This window comes from Ambystoma mexicanum, chromosome 1p, assembly GCF_040938575.1.
Source record: "Ambystoma mexicanum isolate Mex_15411 chromosome 1p, UKY_AmexF1_1, whole genome shotgun sequence".
In the NCBI taxonomy this organism is placed as follows: Eukaryota; Metazoa; Chordata; class Amphibia; order Caudata; family Ambystomatidae; genus Ambystoma; species Ambystoma mexicanum.
Genome location: NC_090921.1, coordinates 591,404,401 through 591,424,429, shown reverse-complemented (window position 1 = coordinate 591,424,429; position 20,029 = coordinate 591,404,401). Strand labels below are relative to the sequence as shown.

General features: G+C 47.9%; 1 protein-coding gene across 1 annotated transcript in view; it reads left to right on the top strand.

Moving 5' to 3' along the window:
- ZAP70 (zeta chain of T cell receptor associated protein kinase 70) overlaps positions 1-20,029 on the top strand; it is a 589,046-nt gene that overhangs the window by 539,526 nt on the left and 29,491 nt on the right. The gene's annotated exons all lie outside the window — the stretch shown is intronic.

Below are 20,029 nucleotides of genomic sequence, written 5' to 3'. Positions count from 1 at the left end.
GACCAGCACGTGACCAGACAGGCGCGAAGATGTACCACCACCTGATGTCATCCAGAACCAGAGGGTGCCATAACTTTTCCTGATAAGAGACTACAGATCCGAGGCCATACCCAGCCAACTAATTGACACATAGCCCTAAAACTGATTGATGGAAGGGAGGAAGGGTGAATCTTGGGATACTAGGCACCTGGGTGTCCACTCTGCATGCTACTAATTAAAATGGAGATTTATGTTTAGGGGTGTAACTTGCCCAATCACAAGGGACCGTGTAATCTAGGGTCCTATAGACACTGTAACCAATGAGACGTCGTACTTGTAGTGACGACAATCATGTGTGTTGTAGAGGGAAGGGTGTAGACGCCCACCCGATAAGAGTTATCCAATCCACTTGCGTTATTTCCATATACAGATATAGCACCTATACTTAAGTTACCTTTCCCAACCAATTGTATTGCATGATGATTTTTTGTAGAATTAGACGTCAATGATGACGGATTTTGCCCATAAAAGAGGCTGTTTGACTAAAGTTTGAGGAAGTCGGGGTAAGGCAGGTGTTCGGGATGCTGCTGATTTCCATAAACTGATGTATGTATCATTAAATGGACTTCCCTTTGCCAATTTACTGAGTCCTGATTATTGAACCTTGCTGGAGTATGTGAATCCTGCACTCTGTCCTCGCATGGTGCAGCTATCTTGTATTACTAGTTTTCGAGGGTGAGTACTGACCAATGGGCCCGTCAGTAATTTCCTCTCCTCGTCAACACTTGGTAGCGTGAGGATGGTTTCGGCCATCGATTATAGATTATCGATTGATATAGTATAAAACACCTTTAGACCGACGGCACGAAGTAACTCTGGGCCTTCGGTAACATCACAAGTCCTTTCGCTATTCCGGCTGAGTAGGCTGAGAAGCTCCCCGTGGACAATGATAGTGTAATCATTCCCAAAAAATCTGCAGTGGGTCTGAAGGAACCCGCCTTTCCAAGCATAACCCTTCTCATTCCCACGGGCAGCGGATCGGACAAAAACCATAAAAGCAGGAAGAGGAAGGGGCGGTGATCCTGAAGTTCCAGAGAGGAAAAGAGGCGATCAGTGTGTGAAAACAACGAAACTTGTTACCTTGGCAAATGTCTTATAGGCCTTAGAGTAAGAAGGGGAAAGGTAACGGAGGGTGGTGGAGAAGATTAATACAGTTAAAAGTAGGAAAGACTGTAGAGATATAGAGGGTAAAAACCCGGGCACCTGAAGTAATTGGGAAAAATACAGAGGGGGCACCCGAGAAAAAAACTGTAAGGAATACGGGGGGGGGGGGCACCAGAGAAAAATAAAACGTAAGGAAAACAAGGGGGGCACCCGAGAAAAAAAACTGTAAGGAATACCGGGGGAGGGGGGGCACCCGAGAGAAACTGTAAAATTCGCCTTGTTCCTGCGCTTTAATGAGTGGTCAGAAGGAACTTGAACCCAGAGCCCACAGAGGGGGGACTTTAGGCTACGATGACGTTTAAAGACGTCATAAAGGGGTTAGTTCAAATCCCATGATGGGGTAACAATTAGAAGGCAGGTATACGTATGACCAGCTGGCGTCTGTCTAGTCTGTCAAGCGTCTGTCCTATATGTCTTCTTATGCCCTTTATATGTCAAATGTGAAATAGTTGTACTGTTGATTAATTGTAATGCATTTTGGTTTTATGCGATTCCGTAATTGAGAGGGAATCGCCACTGAATTGAGAAGTGTTGAGCGATACTGTGGGTGTAGAGCTTGACGGAAAAGTTGGATTGGAGTTTGCATATGTGGTGCTCGCTCATAGTAGTAAAAAGTTAAAAACTGTGTGAATATTGTTGGAGACAAAACTAAGAATGGAGGAAGTTACCCCGCTTGCACACTTATGCAAGCAGTTGCCAAAACATGCAACAAAGCTGAAGAAATATAGCCAGGAGTGGGTTAAGGGCACCGCGAATAAGATGTTTATGCCGTGGCCCCAAAATGGGTCATTGTCAAAGACTGTTTTACAGCACATGACGACCTTCCTAGATGCCACATATAGCGGGAAGAAGCTTGAAAAACACCTTGCTGTTCTCGAGCTTTGGAAAATGTTTGAGCAAGCAAAAGAAGAAGAACCCCCCGCAGACTGGATATTAAATGTATGTGCGGAGGGGGGTGAGACTCCTGCCGCGCCACCTGCCTCGCCGGATCCAGTTGTGGAGGGAAGTAAGTCGGAGGGTCTTTACCCACTAAGAGAGCTTAAGGCAGCCACAGGTTATAGCAACCCTGCATATGAGCCACCTGCGTGTAGCAGTAATGAGACGAAAGAGAAGGAACAGGAAATTGACTCAGCCTCCACAGTCCCATGGGGAAAAGAGAGGCGAGGTGAGGAAAGGAAGGACCCAGGCACACACGAGTGCACCTCTAGATAGAGAGAGGGAAAGAAGCAGAAAGGAACCGATGAGTTAACATGTACAAAGGACGAATGGATGGGAGGGCAAATATGGTTGAAGTTAGATGGAAAAGAAGTGATGGTGCAATGCCGAGTGAACGGTCTGATGAGGCACAAAGAAAGGAAAGGGAAAAAGAAGTGGACATAAGAAACGAGAGGGCAAGAAAGAAGGATAGGTTGAGGCGAGAACAACTATATCGCGAAGAGCAAGGTATACCGCTCAGTTGCACGCAATATGCAACCTATGAAAAGTACAGGCAGGACATGCTAAGGTTAGAGGAAGGGAAGAGAGTGCACGAAAGAAAGTTAAAAAAGCGAGAAGACGAGGAAAGTAGAAGGACAAAGGAATGTAGAGATGAACGGATGAGGGAAGTTGATAAGGCTAGAAAGGAAGCGAAGAAGCAAAGAGAAATGGATGAGGAAGCAGAATGTAAACGCAGGCAAAGGGCGCAAGATTTAGAATTCTTGCAAAAGGAAGTGAAAATACCCAATCCTGTTATAGACTGGGAAGACATAGAAGAGTTCTTCCCTGCACGCGTTGCGGTACCAGGTACAAGCGGGACAGTTATTGATGATGACTTCGACACCAGTAGCATCGGGGAAGTAATTGATCAAATATACGATGAGATGGGACTGGAACGAATCTCCCAAGAGGGAAGGGAAGATGAGCGCTTAGAGAGCACTCAGCTATATGACACTGAGGATGTCACCCAAAGTAGTGGGAGTAGGGGAGGTTCCCTAGATAGACTAGAAGTTTGGCAGAACGAAGATGATGCGGGAAGTTGTGTAAATTGGGAGTACTCGGAATCAGACTCCGATGGAGAGCGGAGGAAGTGGTGTATGACGAAGGGAGGCGGTGCGAAAAGCGACTCCCACGGAACCTAGAGATACGATGGTCACATGCAAGCGGGTCCATAGGTAGGACACCGAAGTCCGATAGACAGTCCAGCCGACATGAAGAGACACCCCACGGTCGGAGGGGGGTGTCGGTACCTGCCTATACAGATAGACTAAGGGCATTGCCAGATAGAAGGCAAGCTGGGAATGCCGCCCAGGCAAGAGACCGAGGAGGTATGGAGAAGGAAACGGAGGATTGCTCATTCCTATTCTCACTGTTAGAAAAGGGGGGAGCAAGACCGCAATATATTCCATGGCCACACATGGACCGAGAGAATCTTAAAAATAAGCTTCCAATGCTGACCTCGGGAGCCGGAAAGTGGATACATGAGCTAGAGAAAATGACGGGGGGCGTCACTCTAGCCATAGGGGACATCAAGGGTCTTCTAATTGTTATACTTGGTGAAAGAGCAGACGACGTGTGGAAAAGGGCAGGATACCCCAAGGTAACCATAACTACCACCTCTCATGACGGGGCACCATTTAACAACTGTAGAGCAGCAGTGTGGAAAGTGCTGCGTGCGCTATATCCAGACACATCTGATATAATGACTCAAAAAATGAAGGAGTCAGAGGATCCTTTGCTTTATATCCAGAATTTTCAAGACGCGTCGGTGCTCGAAACGCATGAGCCTTGGACAAAATCTATCCCTGTATTCTACCATATTTTGTGCCAAGGGTTACCAGAACCGGTGCAAAAACAGCTCAAAAAATTGGTAGGAGTAGAAGCTAAACCATGGGCCGAAATCCAGTTGACAATTGCACATTATTGTAGATTGTTGCAAGAAAAGAATCGGAAGAAAGAGGCAACACGTAAGGGAGAGGAGGCGAAGCTAGTGCAAAGGAAGCTCTCAAAGTATGCTCTCAAGGGAGCCATGCAGACAAGCCCAGCCAAATCAAGTGCACAGACCAATCAGGGTAACGCAGGATTTTACACAAGAGGAAGGGGTTATGGAGGAAGAGGATGGCAGAGCAATCTGGGAGGCTTTAGAGGTAACCAAGGAGGTTTACAGAATGTTCAAAACGGTATCCAGAATGCACCGATGGTCAGTCCGACTATGCCAGATGGACAGATGGCCCGTCCGTTGCCAGTGTGTTGGTTGTGTGGAGTAACAGGACATGTGGCGCGCATGTGCAGAAGCCAAAGCATGTGGCAGATCAACCAAGGGTTGGGGACAGGCATGGTGAATCAACCTGCTGCCCCACAACAGGGCAGTGCACAAACCTATACCGTGCAGCAGCAGGCGGTTGGCTTGCAATAAGGTGCACAGCAAATGGTCCAGCCACTGAACATGGGGAATGTACCACAGGGACAACCCCAGCAGACACTGCCGCAAGTAGATCAGGGCACTAATCCCGGTGGGGGAAACCCACAGATATACAGTGGACCGAACCTATTTATGAAATAGGACGGCTCACAGGGAACTCTGATGTGCTCTATCCTATCAGTGACACCAGACCCTTACAGGGAGCCTAAGATAAATGTTACCATAGGGGGGAAAGAATATTCCTTTTTAGTTGACACGGGTGCAAAGCGCTCGTGCATACGTGAAGGAAGGTTCTCCTTGTCCGGCGTGGCCATAGATACCCATAGTTTTACTGGAGCTCATAGCAGAGTTCCCTTTACTGATGCCCTCCCGGTCTCAGTGGGAGAGTGCGACATGAATGTACCCTTATTGTATTCTCGTCAGTCCCCGGTGAATATCATGGGTCGGGACTTGATGACAAAGTTGAATATGACCATCTCGTTCACTCCAGGAATGCATTATTCAAACTTGTGCGAAATGATCAGAGCATATTCTGGACGTGCAGCCATGAGAGCTATAACACTGGAACCAGAAGTGTCCGCATATGGCATATGGCATGCAAGTGCTTATGGTGGGACTGCCAGGCCTCGCAGACAAAACTATGAGAACCCCGGATGAGTTTCTATTCAGGCCAAGAATACCCATGCACGAAGAGGAGGGACAAGTATTTCCCTTAATGATACAATCTGCCGCGGTACGAGGAAAGGCAGTATTAGTTGAAGGATGTGACGACGAGGGCAGACCTTGGTGTGCGATTGTCGCCATCAAAGAAGGGTATCGAGTGACTGATGTCACCGATGACGATCTGTTCGAAGAACACCCTGACCTAGAAGAGACACGGGTGGAAGTGAGTCTCATATGTTGGGTCAAAATGATCAAGCGGCAGGTGCAGCAGAGGATGATGTTAGCGCTGGTACGCCCGGAATATTTCAATGATGATATGGCCCTAGTGCCAGCCAAGGTATGGACTACAGGGCCCTATGATGTAGGGGGGCCGGCGAAGTAAAAATTAAATTGAAACCAGGAGCAATTCTGCCACGGGCACAACAGTATCCCATATCCAGGGAAGCAGATGAACGGATCTCAAAGACAATCTCTGGCATGATGGAGCAGGGCATCCTGGTGACGTCAGAATCACCATGCAACACAGTGATTTACCCTGTCAAGAAATCTAAGGGAGGGTCCTGGTGTTTAAACCAGGACTTACGAGCATTGAACGACATAGTTGAAGCCGAGTTCCCTCTAGTCCCTAATCATCAACAATTTTGTGCAATATACCCACTGAAGCGAAATACTTCACGGTGATCGATTTGAAGAATGCATTCTTCTCTATTCCATTACACAGTGACTCACAGTGACTCACAAGACCTGACGTCATTTACTTTCAGACAAATGCGCCTGAAAAGTACGAGGCTGCCACAGGGGTATTGCGAGTCACCATCTATTTTCTACAGAGTCCTGACTATATTAGCTGAGAAGGGATACAAAGTGGACAAGGACAAGTTGCAATACTGCTAACAGGAGTTGTTGTACATAGGGCAACTGATCTCACATGAGGGGAAAAAAGTAACCCCAGAAAGGGCTGAGGCTATAATGAACACGGCCAAGCCGCACACAATAAAGCAAATGCAAAGCTTCCTAGGCCTGTGCAACTATGTCAGAGCATGGATCTTTGACTACAGCTCGTATACCAAGCCCTTGTTGCAGGCCCTTAAAAAGGCCCAGGCGACGAGAGAAGAAATTGAATGGAATGAAGCGATGGAGAAAGGGTATATAGAACTCAAGGGGGCAATTTGTAAGGCCCCAGTCCTCGGGATTCCTAATTATGCTGAGGAATTCTATCTGTTTTCTCATACTGATGGCGATTTTAGGATGGCACAGCTATCGCAGCAAACCTCACTGGGCTATAAACCGCTAGCATATTACAGCGGGAGTCTGGACCCAGTTACGAAGGGCCACTTCCCATGCGAACAAAATTTAGCTGCCGTCGCATTCGCCATTGAGAAGGCATCATCCATTGTGATGGGGTGCTCCATGACATTGGGCCTCATTCCGAGGCTGGAGCTATCCATGGAGTAAAGAGCACCATGGTAAGCAACCATGGAGCTATTTACTCCATGGATATCCGGCATGGTGAATGGAGTAATTACCGGTCCATTCCAAGGTTGGAGGGACCGGTAAGTCCCCATTCACCATACCGGTTCCCCATCCCCATTCCTGCCCCCATAGGGCTCAATGGGAATGGGGAAGGAGTAAATTACGGCACCGTAAATTACGGTGCCGTAATTTACTCCAAGGTCCCTCTCCGGGTTGGATTTTTAACGCCTGCTAAAAGCAGGCGTTAAATGCCAACCCGCAAAAGGGAACTCGGAATATGGTGGTAAGTGTTAACGGTCACCGTTGCCTTTAACGGTGACCGTTAACCCTTACCTCCAGCCTCGGAATGAGGCCCATTATATGTTGAGCACTCACTATTTGCCATACTAGAGAAGCCAAAGGGCACGCTGAGTTCTCAGAGAGCATCAGCCTACGAGGTGATTATCTCCAATCCATCGATCAAAATAGTGCGATGCAAAACGGTGGACCCTGCTATGTTTATAGCTGAGCCAGTCACAGAGGGAGAACCTGTGCATGACTGTGCAAATTATGAGGAATTCTATGATGAAATCCCCAGGGTAAAGGAAAACGCCCTGGCAGGTGGAGAGATCGTCTTTATTGATGGGTCTTCTAGAATAAACCAAGAAGACGGACAAAGGTATACAGGCGTGGCCATAGTGAAACACATGGCGAATGGAGAGTTCCAAGTACTTGTCAGTGCACGAATACCATCTCATTATTCGGCGCAGGCTGCAGAGCTACTGGCACTGATACTCGCCATTGAGAACCATGCAGACCAGGAAGTAACAGAGTACAGCGACTCCGCCTATGTGGCGTTAACAGTGCACGCAGGATTAGTGCGCTGGAAAAGGAGGGGCTACCTCCGAGCAGACAGCACGCCAGTGCAACACGCAGCCTTGTTGGACAGGCTGATAAAAGCACTACAGCTCCCAGTGGGCATAGCGGTCTTGAAATGCGCCGCTCATACCAAAGGGACAGATTTTGTGGGAATCATGAAGCAGACACAGAAGCCAAACGTATGGCATCCAAAACGGAAACAATCATGGACGTGGAGGTGGCACGTACCCATGAACGCATGATGGTAGTACAAGCCACTCCAGAAGCTTATAGCAATATGGGGCAGTCTCAATTAATGGAGCTCCAGGGCGAGGCACCTCAGGAGGAGAACAATTTATGGAAGCGTCAAGGGTGTTCTTTAAACCCCTCTGACGGATTGTGGAGGCAAGACAGCACTGGTAAACCAGTAATACCTGTCACCTTCTAAAAGTAGCGCTAGAACAGCTTCACTACCCCATTCATATGTCAAAAGAAGATCTTGCTGCAACGCTCGCGGAAGACTTGTTTATACCGAATTTAGCCGAGCATGTTGCATTCTTTGTGGTAAACTGCATTGTCTGCCAGCAATTCACTTCCGGGCACACATTAAAAGTTGTGAGAGGAGTCATCCCAGACCAAATGGACCTTTCCAGCACCTACATATTGATTATGTCGATATGATTCAAGTGTGTAATGGGTACAGGTATTTACGTGTGGTGGTGAATCCGGCCCCTGTACACACCCTGACGCTGCCTGTGCTGCCAAATTCCTGGTGAGGGAGGTTTTCCCTAGGTGGGGGGTGTGTGAAGTAATAAGATCAGATAATGAGGCGCATTTTGTAAATGCTCTGTTTGAACAGATTAGCTTGTTGCTTGGTATAAAGCACAAATTCTCATTGGCGTATCACCCAGAGGGAAACAGGTTATGTGAATGGATCAATGGCTTGCTTAAGGAAAGGATAGCCAAGTTGAAGCTCACATTAAGAAAGGGATGGATGCACTGCCTACCACTGGCATTGTATGCACTTCGGAACCAACCAGGCTCCAACCATCATCTTACGCCGCACGAAATAGTTACTGAGAGAAGAATTGGAACTCCCCTTACCCCCCGAAACGGAGCTAGATGTGATGCCCAGTCAACTAGGGAGGTTCTAGGAGAGGAGATGAAAGCCCATCTGGATTGTCTCACAACAAGTGCCACTGTCATTTCAGGCCAGCTGCAGGAACGGCGGAAAGGGGACAGCACGGCTCAAAACACAACAGATAGTGCTGTTGCAGGCGCAACTCACGGCCCATGCGCGCCTCCTGTCTTCCCTGGAGATTGCGTCCTCGTGAAGAATTTGACAAGAAAAAGATGGGACGAGCCGAGGTTTAATGGCCCGTTCATCGTAGAGGACTGCACACCGTCAGCTGTCAAGCTCAAAGAGAGAAGAGCCTGGATCTTCCTGAACGATATAAAGGAGAGAGCACTCCTACTACATCTACTGCCGAGGAATCCACAGACAACGGGGAAGGACAGCAGCATGTGCAGATAAGGTCTATGGCGAGGAAGAAAGACGTATGAGCAGAAAACACAAACTAAGGAACACGATGTGAAAATTGTGGCTGTACACTGAACTTCTCCTCCCGGCACTGAATGAGGTACAAGACCTTCAAATGAACGCAAAGTGCAGCTGAACTTGCATCGCAGGGTAAAGGAAAAAGTTGCATACTCTGAACCTGCAGTGACACTGATAGCTTGATCACGTTGAGTCACAAAGCATAGAACACAAACTCTCAGACTCTGATAAACTGTAAAAACAGGACACTCTTGTAAACTAAAACTGGTATCCTGAAGCATCCAGTATCAAGACTCTGTTCACTGACATATTGTTTAACCCAGCAGAAGTCTCAAGTGGGATGTGCTCACCTATTTTCAGCTAGTAGTACTGTCCTATCCTTCACTCATAGGGAAAGAAACAAGTGTCACAGAATATATTCAGGATCCAGAAAATAAGAAGATAATCAGGCAACTACTGACTGTCATTGCAGAGGTCTTCGCCGAGTTGCCCGAGCACAGTGAACAAAAGACTAATGCTCCCGCCTCAAGCAAATATTGACGAAGTAACCTACATCTTATTCTTTCGAATCATTAAGGAGTGCCCAGAACTTGTCGGGAGAACCACAGAAAGTGCAAGACCTGTTCACGACAACAAAAAGACGTGTAATTGGGGCCCAGCAAAACAAAGCAAATGTCCCTGTCCCCTGCAGAAACGCAGCTTGCCCACAACGTCCTGATTAGGCTAGTCACAGACTATCCAGATATGGTGGGAAGGCCTGCTGATGTCGATGTTGCTACCTTCCTTAGAGATCCAGTCAATTTCCCACACATGAAGACTCTTCTCCATGGGATTATGCTCCAAGTGGAACTGTCCAACTTCCAGCGAGAAGTCCTAAGGAGATTCCTATGAGACTATTCGGCGAGGGACAGATCGAGGAGGCAAAGACTGATCACACTGCATGAAAGGCCTGTGACCTAAGAGCCAAAGCGTCAGAGCAAATGTCATTAACACCCGAAGACAGTCGGTATGCATTTCGTGTTTTCTTTCACCTCATTGAAAACTTTCCAGAACTAGTGGGCAGACCGCACAACATTGATGTGCCCGCTTTTCTTAATGATCCAGCAAAAAATGCCCAATTGAATCGGCTCCTGAGGGCTATTGCATCACAACTAAGAAGCAATTATGGACATCCACTGCTAAGAAGAGCCTTAGAAGGGGGAGATCCAAGATAAAACTTTCCATCATCCCCAGCCGGGGACAGAGCAAGGAAACAAAGACACAGTTCTTTATGCTTCCAATGTAGAACAGACCGAAAAGGCGGAAACAAGGACAACAACATCTTGAACTTCTTTTCCTATTATTCTTATTTTTTCTATTTTTGCATCATCGTTCCATAGTGGAGTAAATGGGGGAGAGAGAGACTGTTGGCCAACTCGACCTCGAAAGACCAAGTGAAAGGAACAGAGACACAAACTTCACTGCCGTGTTTACTTTTTTCAACCTTTTTCTTATTTTTTCCTACCTTCTCATATGTTCACTTCTATTTTTATTTTTATTTTTATTTTTTCAAAATTTTATTTTGCGTGATTTGTAGCGAATCCATCCTTTCATGGTGTCACAGCAAACAAGGTCCTGTATGTCCCCAGGGCCCATGCGAGTTGGAAGAGTGCCCTGGGAATACGCTGGTCATACAAATACAGGATAATTATGATGTGTTGAAAACGATAGTCTAACCTTTTTCCATAGTCTAGTTAAGGAACTGTACTCCATACTCAGAGACTATCATCATCATCACTCCTAAGAGGGGGGACATTGAACTGCACTTGTCACTTTAGTGTTTATTGAATTTGAACGACGAAAACAGAATAAGAAGAAAAATAAACTATTGACCGTGGATGTATTTGCAATGGGGGCCCAAAACAGTAACTTAGTCATGCCGCCAGTGGAAGGGCGCCCACGGTTCCCTGGAAGGAGATGCTGCAAGCTGTCTTTCAAGGCTGTCATATGTATATGCATTGTGATTATTGTAGTATTTTTATTGTTAACTATTAGAACCGCATTTTTTATTGGTGCACGAAGTGTCCCAATCTCTGTGCATCCACCAGGTAATGAACATCTGGGGCTCTCAAAAGCACCCAGACCTTATATTGTCATCCCTGGTCCAAGAAAAACTGATGATGAAGCAAACGATTTACAGTTGAATGTAATTAGCAGTAACACGCATAGACTTGAAGTAATGAATGGTGAGAAAGGCTGGAGACAGGGTCAGCACGGAATGAATGATAGCATAGCACTGTCCACGGCACGCACCCATACACTGAGTGCACACGAACAAGGGCAAGTGTCGATGGCTACGAAAACACAGGCCAAACCAACTGAAAGAGAGAAATCCCCTGTGGAACAAGCAGCTCCAGAAAGCAGGGAGCAACGTGAGAAACCGAACCGAAGTGAAATAGCAAAATCACTCAATAGAACAGAGGAAGCAACGAAAGAACTCACTGAGAAAACACATGCGGTAGTAGAGTATGTGTTTCCACTCATACTTAGAGCAAAGAAGCTGCAGGAGGAGCTGGGCATGACAACCACCACAACTGTGATAGCGAGCACGCCAGCTCCAACGCCAGAAGTAACTACCGAGCCTACGACACAGCCACGTGTTGGACGGATGATAAATCACATGCGGTGGGAGGAGGTCTACAAAAGAATACAGGAGGGAAGAAAAAGAAGCACAAAACCTCCCCCTATTACTGCAGGGCAGGAAATGAAACCTGCCCCTCCAAGGACAACGCCGAGAGTCTGCCTGAACGAAAGAGTAGTACAGACGCATTCATAGACATAGTGATAGCCAACCACAGAAAAATGCTAAGGATCAAGAGAAGTCCATATGAAACCAATAACGTGTTAAACGATTACTTGGACAGCACGGCCCATCTTGGAAACAACATATGGTACCAGCACATGAAGGAAGTTGGACGAAGAAAATCAGAAGAAGAATGTTTCGTCTGTGCACTCCTGCCGTACAGCATAGGCAAGTCCAAAATCTTTGTGGCTGTAGAAATAGATGTCCCCATAGCACACTGCATGTCGCATGTGGCAATGTGTAACACCAGAGGACAATTCATGAGGAGAGACGCCTCGTTGATATGGGCCAACGAAAAGGACTACGCTGATGAAGACGGATATGTCCAGGACATCAAAACAAGAAACAGGGTGTACACCAAGAATCATGTGATTAAATATGAGAACCCTGACATCAAAGGATCAGGAATAAGGTGGGAAATAAACTCAAGACTCAACATCCAAGGGAAAATGGCAGAAGAAGCGCAAATATGGAAGAACCGAGGCCAAATGCAGATCTGGGGATCAGTTGTTTCCCCGACGGTTGGGAAGAAGGAGTTGTAATCTGCTGAGCTTGGATGGTCCTTGGAGCCTGCCAAGAAGCCATAGAAAACTCTCAAAGACTATGTAAACCACTCTGGCCAAAATTGGTAAAGCGGTTAACGTGGGTCAAAGACAGAGGAGGCCCCCTGCAAATAGTACCGCTGGAAAACCCGAAACTGTGCTTTAGAAGTAATGGCACGAGGAAAATGGGGCAGAATCAAAACTGCGGGTGAATATACGAAGCCCCAGGGATGTCGCAAGGGACTGCAGTCCTGATGGACCACTATTGGGCACGTGGATCCAAGGCCTACATAAGACTACCGATGAACTGGGGAGGCATATGCACACTGGTAAACGTCCACGTTCCTGCACTAGTGATCCCAAAAAATGAACTGAATTTGGACAGTTTCCCGAAAGCAGACGCTCACCTGAGGAAAAGGAGGACTGTGGAACTAATGTCAAGGATGAAGAGAGAGAATTACTTCTCTGCCAAATCAGAGGACGCATTTTATGCCATTCCCTACGAACACAGGCTGTTTAGCCTGACTTCATCCATATTTACAACAATACTTTTGCCGCATATCCAGGTTGGTGCAAATACCAAGTGGTTGCAGGTAATGAGATGGGAGTTACTGCAGACCATCAATACCACCATAAAAGGGTTCAACGCAATCAAGGAAGAACTGAGGGCAGTCAGACTGATGACCCTCCAGAACAGATATGTGCTTGACATGATCCGCGCAATGGATGGAGGTGTTGGCGCAAAAATTGGAGAATCATGTTGCACATTATACCATCACACAACAAAGAAAATGGAACCCTCACAGAGGTCATAGACATGTTAACACCCCTGAAAAACCAGATGACCGATGAGACAGATGAAGTGGACGACAACAGCTGGTTTGGGAACCTATTTTCATGGGTCCCGCAATGGATGGCAGATATATTCAAGTTTCTGGGAGCTTTGCTAGCAATGTGTTACGCTCACCTGGCTCCCACAGGGGCGTCGGTCGGACCCGGGTGGCTGCGGTCTCCACCAACGTGATACGTAGTGCAGAGATGACTGACTGGACTGGCCCTCCTAATCTTGTCTGCTTGACCCGTAGAAGTATTCTCCTGCAAGTGGAGAGATGGATTTAGCCACCCGTGGATTCAAGTGATGGCACCACCCACAGTCCTCCCCACTAATCACCTCCGAAGTGCCCTCTCAGCAATCTCACCTTATACTCTTAAAAGATGAGCCCTCCATCCTGCATGGATTGCAGAGGCGCGTTGATGCCAGTTACTTCACTGGTTTGAAGGCGTGGGAGAGTTCCGGAGAGTATTGACTCTGAGGTTCCTGGCGAGAACCAGTAAGTATTAAGTTCATAGAGTTCAATATGTCCAATGTTCACTCTTGTTGCCCCCTTCCTTCCTTGTCTTGCAGCTGAATTTGTGATAAAATGCTCTCGTGGTAGCTGGTGGCGCTCAGGTAAGAGTCTGTATTACCCGACGCTGTCCGGTAAATGTTGCACGTGTTTAACGTGTTGTTTTCTCTCTCTTTGCAGGTGCGGCACATGAAGATGTGGAGAGTTATAGAAAAATGCCTCCGGTGGTAAATCAGGTAAGTCTATGGTGATAAGAGTTATATTTGTTGGTTTTCTCGGCTCACCTTGTTGTTTTCTTTTGTCCCCCAGGTGCCGGAGTTCGGCGAAGAAATGATGGAGGCAGTGCCGAATCGAAAGATGCTGTGAGGACTGGTGAGTATGGCGCGGCGCTGCAGCTGGAGATGCGACACGTACTGAAATGATGTTCTTTCCAGTCCCGGAGGCGAGATGGATCCGGAATCAGGTGAGGAATTCGAAAATAGTTCATTTTCTAACCTTGTCCTTTTCTTTCCTCTTTGTTTTAGGAGCTCCAGATTCGAGGCGGGCGTGGCAGAAGACTGGATGCTGACTGCAGGCACGGTGAGCGTTACGCTGCTGGATGCAGAATAACGTGAAGCGTGTGCTGCTGTTTGGGCGTGGTTTAAATAGCCTCCAAAGTAGTTCCAGGTAAGAAGTTCCCCAGAACCACGCCCGAGTAAAAAATAGTCCCTGTAATAAAATAGTCCCATCCAGGCCTCACGTTGGCTTGGACTCACTTGCAGCATGGTCTGCATCAGGTAAGTAAAGTCTATGAGCCTGGCGCCTATGGCACCAGGACTGATTTCTATGATGAGCCTGGCACCTAAGGCGCCAGGACTGAACCCAAACAGCCCGCAGCCGGGGCTGTTGGGGTTTTAATAAGTATCTGGATGCCTGCTCCCGGAGCTGATGGGCTAGGTCCCGATGCCCGGGGGCAGCCATCGTGACACAATGGTGCTGCTAGGAGTCTGTGTTATCAAGATAATCATCACACAATGCCAGAAAACATCAAAGAAGGCCATTGGGATGAAAATGATGGTCAATGTCGAGCCAGGCTGGAAGCCCAGAGACCTGACGGATGAGGAGATAAAGGACTTTGTGAAGGCCAGTGAATTTGCACCAGAAGGAACAAAATTCACTTATCCCAAGAAGCGAAGAAGTTACGAAGGCAAATGGATTTACTGCTGTCCAAATGGACAATGCCAGTTGATGACCTGGAACAAAGATGAGCATGTGAGAACAGCAGGAAGCGTGAAAGGGGTGATGAAAATATGAATACCAAAATTGCATACTTTCACGCCTTCTTGTGTAAACCTAGGAGATGATGAGCAAGAAGCTGAGGAATCAAATAAACTGAATATAAAGAGGGAAGTAGGAGTGGTCGATGAACCGACCAGAGGGGGGAGTGTAGAGGAGGTCCCAGATATGACCTGCACCCCTGCCCCCCATTGCGAGTTGCCAGTAAGGTACTTGCCGTGGTACGTGAAGTATGAGGAGCAAATGAACCAATAGAGAGCCGCACTGGGACTCTGCCCCTTGTATGTAAGGAGATCAATACCAGTTGAAGCAGCCATAACGCAACAACCCTGGGCAGCACGATACCCTATCAGACAGCCATGCCAGCCACTGATACGAAATGAGGAATAAGCACACGGTCCACGAGGAGACCCCTAAAGCCTTAATGGAAGGCCAATGAAAATAAAGCAAGGGCCCGAGCAGCCCCGAGAACAAACAGAATTGGCTACTGAAAGCACGAATGCCAATACTAGTAACTGCAAGGATAATGATAATGGATGCAGGGGAGAGACACTGTTAAAACGTAAGAGAATAGTGCCATAAGACAAGATGGAAGCAACCGCCCTGTTGAATGTGTATAAATAAACTTGAAATGCAAGAGGCTAAGAAATCGATACTGCTTGCAATGCCTAGTAGAAGAGTAGAGCGGCAAGTGCCAACCATATATCTACCTCAATACTGCACAATGTACACGTCCGACTCCATTTTGTGAAAGCAGAAATGTACCCAGGCGGCCAAAGGGCTGACAGGCCGAGTTTAGAAACCCAGCAAAGACCAGAGAAGGAGCAGAATCGAAACTCAACAAAGAGAGGCTTATGCCGGGGAGATCGAGGTCAACCAGAGGAGGAGAGGTGAGCATGAGCTCACAAGACTGCAACTACAGAGATTACCAGCCCGCCCGTGATGGTCAAGATAAGAGAGGCCCATGCAGGTGGCCAAGCGCACACAGAATTAAATGCACAAAAGGTCGGAAACTGAAGCAGATTCACGGTGGACCAGCACGTGACCAGACAGGCGCGAAGATGTACCACCGCCTGATGTCATCCAGAACCAGAGGGTGCCATAACTTTTCCTAATAAGAGACTACAGATCCGAGGCCATACCCAGCCAACTAATTGACATATAGCCCTAAAACACTGATCGATGGAAGGGAGGAAGGGTGAATCTTGGGACACTAGGCACCTGGGTGTCTACTCTGCATGCTGCTAATTAAAATGGAGATTTATGTTTAGGGGTGTAACTTGCCCAATCACAAGGGACCATGTAATCTAGGGTCCTATAGACACTGTAACCAGTGAGACGTCGTACTTGTAGTGACATCAGTCACGTGTGTTGTAGAGGGAAGGGCGTAGATGCCCACCCGATAAGAGTTATCCAATCCACTTGCGTTATTTCCATATACAGATATAGCACCTTTACTTAAGTTACCTTTCCCAACCAATTGTATTGCATGATGATTTTTTGTAGAATTAGACGTCAATGATGATGGATTTTGCCCATAAAAGAGGCTGTTTGACTAATGTTCGAGGAAGTCGGGGTAAGGCAGGTGTTCGGGATGCTGCTGATTTCCATAAGCTGCTGTATGTATGTATCATTAAATGGACTTCCCTTTGCCAATTTACTGAGTCCTGATTATTGAACCTTGCTGGAGTATGTGAATCCTGCACTCTGTCCTCGCATGGTGCAGCTATCTTGTATTACTAGTTTTCGAGGGTGAGTACTGACCAATGGGCCCGTCAGTAATTTCCTCTCCTCATCAACACTTTCCTGAAAGATTTCAGCTGTTGATGAAATTCCGAAGTTTAACCTTTTGTAGGGGAAGAGGCCTTTGTGCGTCATGAACGTTGTTATCTGTCTGGACTCAGGGTCGATCACTAACTGATGGTAGCCTTGGTTCAGGTCTAACTTCCAAAACCTGGTGGCCTGGTTGAGTCTCACCAGCATGTCCTCGATGTTTGGTCCTGGGTGTCTCTCATGTTGGATGGCCGTGTTGGGGATTCTTATGTCCACAAAGAGGCGGAGGCGTCCATCCGCTTTGGGAACTACTACTAGTGGGGATACCCACGGGGTGGGTCCTTCTGCTCTCTCAAGGATGTCGTTGTTGACTAGTAGCTGCAGCTCGTGCATTACCTTTGCTTGTAGGTGAAATCCAAGTCTTCTGGGTTGTTGCGGTATGGGCTGCACGGAGGGGTCGATATGTAGTTTGACCACAGTGTCTTTCAACACGCCGATGCCCTTGAACAGGTTGGGGAATGTAGCTGTCAATTCCTCCAGGTCAAGCACCTTCTGGGATATGGCCCGTATGGATGGGCCGTTCGGCGTGGAATCCTCGGATCATCTCCGACTGGTCGTAGCGGATGTTTATCAGGTGCAGCGCGAGAGCTGTCATGTAGTTTTGGAGACTTCTCCCTGATACTGGGCTGTGGATGACATGGATGGTCACTGGTGCTCTTCTGCCCCTGTGTACTAGGTCACACAGGAACTGACCCTTGGATGTCAGTGGTAGGTTCGTACCCCAATATGAAGATGTGAGCCTGGGATGGTCGAAGTGGTTAGGCTTCGACGAGCGCCTCATATGTTTTCTGATTCACTACGTTGACCGTCGCACCTGTGTCAGTAAGAAACGGTGTGTCGATCCCTCCCAGATGGTCTGTTACACGGGACGCTGTGCTGTCATCGGATGAATCAGCTATGAGTCAGACATATTCTCTGCTGTAACGGTCATATTCTGGGTATTGTTCCGTCCCTGGCGGTTGCTCCTCGACCAGAGGGTTCTCGTATTGGTCTCGGGCATTGAATTCCCTTCTTGGATCTTCCTCGGGAGCAGTCTGTACCTGGTATACTTGTTCCAGGTCATTGTATCCCTCATTCACTGGTTCCATTTGCAGGTTCTCTACGGCTCGGATGAATCCTGGGTGTGTGCTGTTCCTGGGGCCGTAGTTTCTGGTGTTGTCACTCTCAGGATATGGTCGTGCGTTGAATGATCTTGGCGGGTCAAAGTGTCTGTTTGGCGGCAGCTGGGACGGGGGCCGGTAGGCTGGTAGTAAGGGTGCTCTTTCTCGACACATGCTCTGGAAATGGTTTTCCTGGCCGCATCTCATGCAGATCTGGACGATTGCTGGGCATTGTCCTTTGTGTGGGAATTCAAACCCACAACGGTAACATTGTCTGTCCGGTTGAGTTCGCCGTGTCTGGTTCCACGAGCCTTGTCAGGACGGGTTGCCTAGCAGGCGGGTCTTCCCTGGCGGGTTGTCGGTGATGGCTGCTACAGTGTCCAGTTTCTTCGGGTTTTCGATGTTGACGGCTTGGACATCGACGCGCTCGTATACCTTTGCCAGTTCCACTATTTCTTGCAGGGGAAGGGGTTTCTTCAGCAGGTGTTTCCTAAACTGTGATGACTGGCACCCTTCTATTACTCTCAGCCGGATGGCTTTGTTATCGTTGAAGTTTGCAAAGTCACAGTATGTCATTTTCCTTTGAAGGCGTAAGATGAACTGGCCTATTGTTTCATGGGGTACCTGGGTGCACTGGTTGAAAGTGTACCGTTTATAGTCTCTGTTTTGTACCACTACTAGACATCCATTGATGGTGGTGACTGGTGCGCTGGTCCTCTACACCGGCAACTCCGCAGGGCCTCCTTCCCTCAGCGGCGCCGCGCTCCTCCACCATCGCTTCCTACCTCCTGCAATTCTCGCAGCACACGTCCCCTCCTCACGGGACAGTGTCGTTGGCCCTTCTTCTCGTCGTCAGTTGTTATGTCCTACCCTGGCCCATTTGTGCAATGAAGCACAGACAAGATGGCACTTCTTAACTGCTTTATTCCTATCACAAAACTGACTTGCTTCCCATTCTCCCATCCCTTCCCTGAACCCCCTCCCTCCCCGTTCCTGGTTTCACTTTCCCTTAAAGGGGCAGGTGCCCTTTACTTCATAACAGGAGCCTGACAGAGGCAGTTCAATGGGTGCACTGTGGTGGCAGTGTGCCGCTGACAGTGTGCCATCCTGCAGTGTGAAGCCGTCCTGCAGTGTGAGGACATCTACAGTGTCTGAGTTGGCCTGGGAGTGATCTGGCAGGTGTCTGATTTGGGGGGTCCTGGAGCACCCATCCTCCAGTGAGTTCAGTGCGAAGTTCATGGGCTTAACTGGCCAATTATGAAGAGCATGTTTGAACGAAGCAATGCCTCAATGAAGCATGTATGGGGAGCCTGCTTACCAGCAAGAAAGGAGGCAGTGGCTGTTTTGTGGGTGGCGTGGCCCGCCTCAGCAGAGCGCTTCATGAGCATGGAGTGTGGTAGGCACATCTTGACAGAGATCCATCCTTGCCCGAACGGCAGGAAGTCCCGCTGTGCTCCGTGAGTGGCTCATTAGTGAGGACGTCAGCCTGTGTCCTGGAGTTTGGTGATGGTTCATGTCTGCGTTCGGATACAAGAATGTGCGCACCCAGCTGCTGTTACGCGTGAAGTACTGTTGCAGACGTATCCGGTGTTCATCTGTGGTAATACTGGAAAACGCTAAAGTTAAATGAAAATTGTGCGCATCAAGTTAAATGACAATGGTGTGCGATGCTACTGGTGCCATCATTTTGTTTTTGATTTTGGAACTTGTGAGGGGCACTGCTGTCCAAGTCTGTTATTTAGCCAGGAAACGAGGCAACGTTATCCAGCTCTGGTATTTTACCTTTTGAGAACTGTTCTGTCATTAGTGCATTGTCATGTGAGGCCTGATTAATTGAGTTTGGCTGTGTTTGTTTCCATGGCGATATATTTTGGTCTTGGATGCGAGCTTCAGATTGTATGTCACGATCTCTGTCATGTCTGGATTGCCAGGGTGTTTGTGACAATAGAATTTCATCATT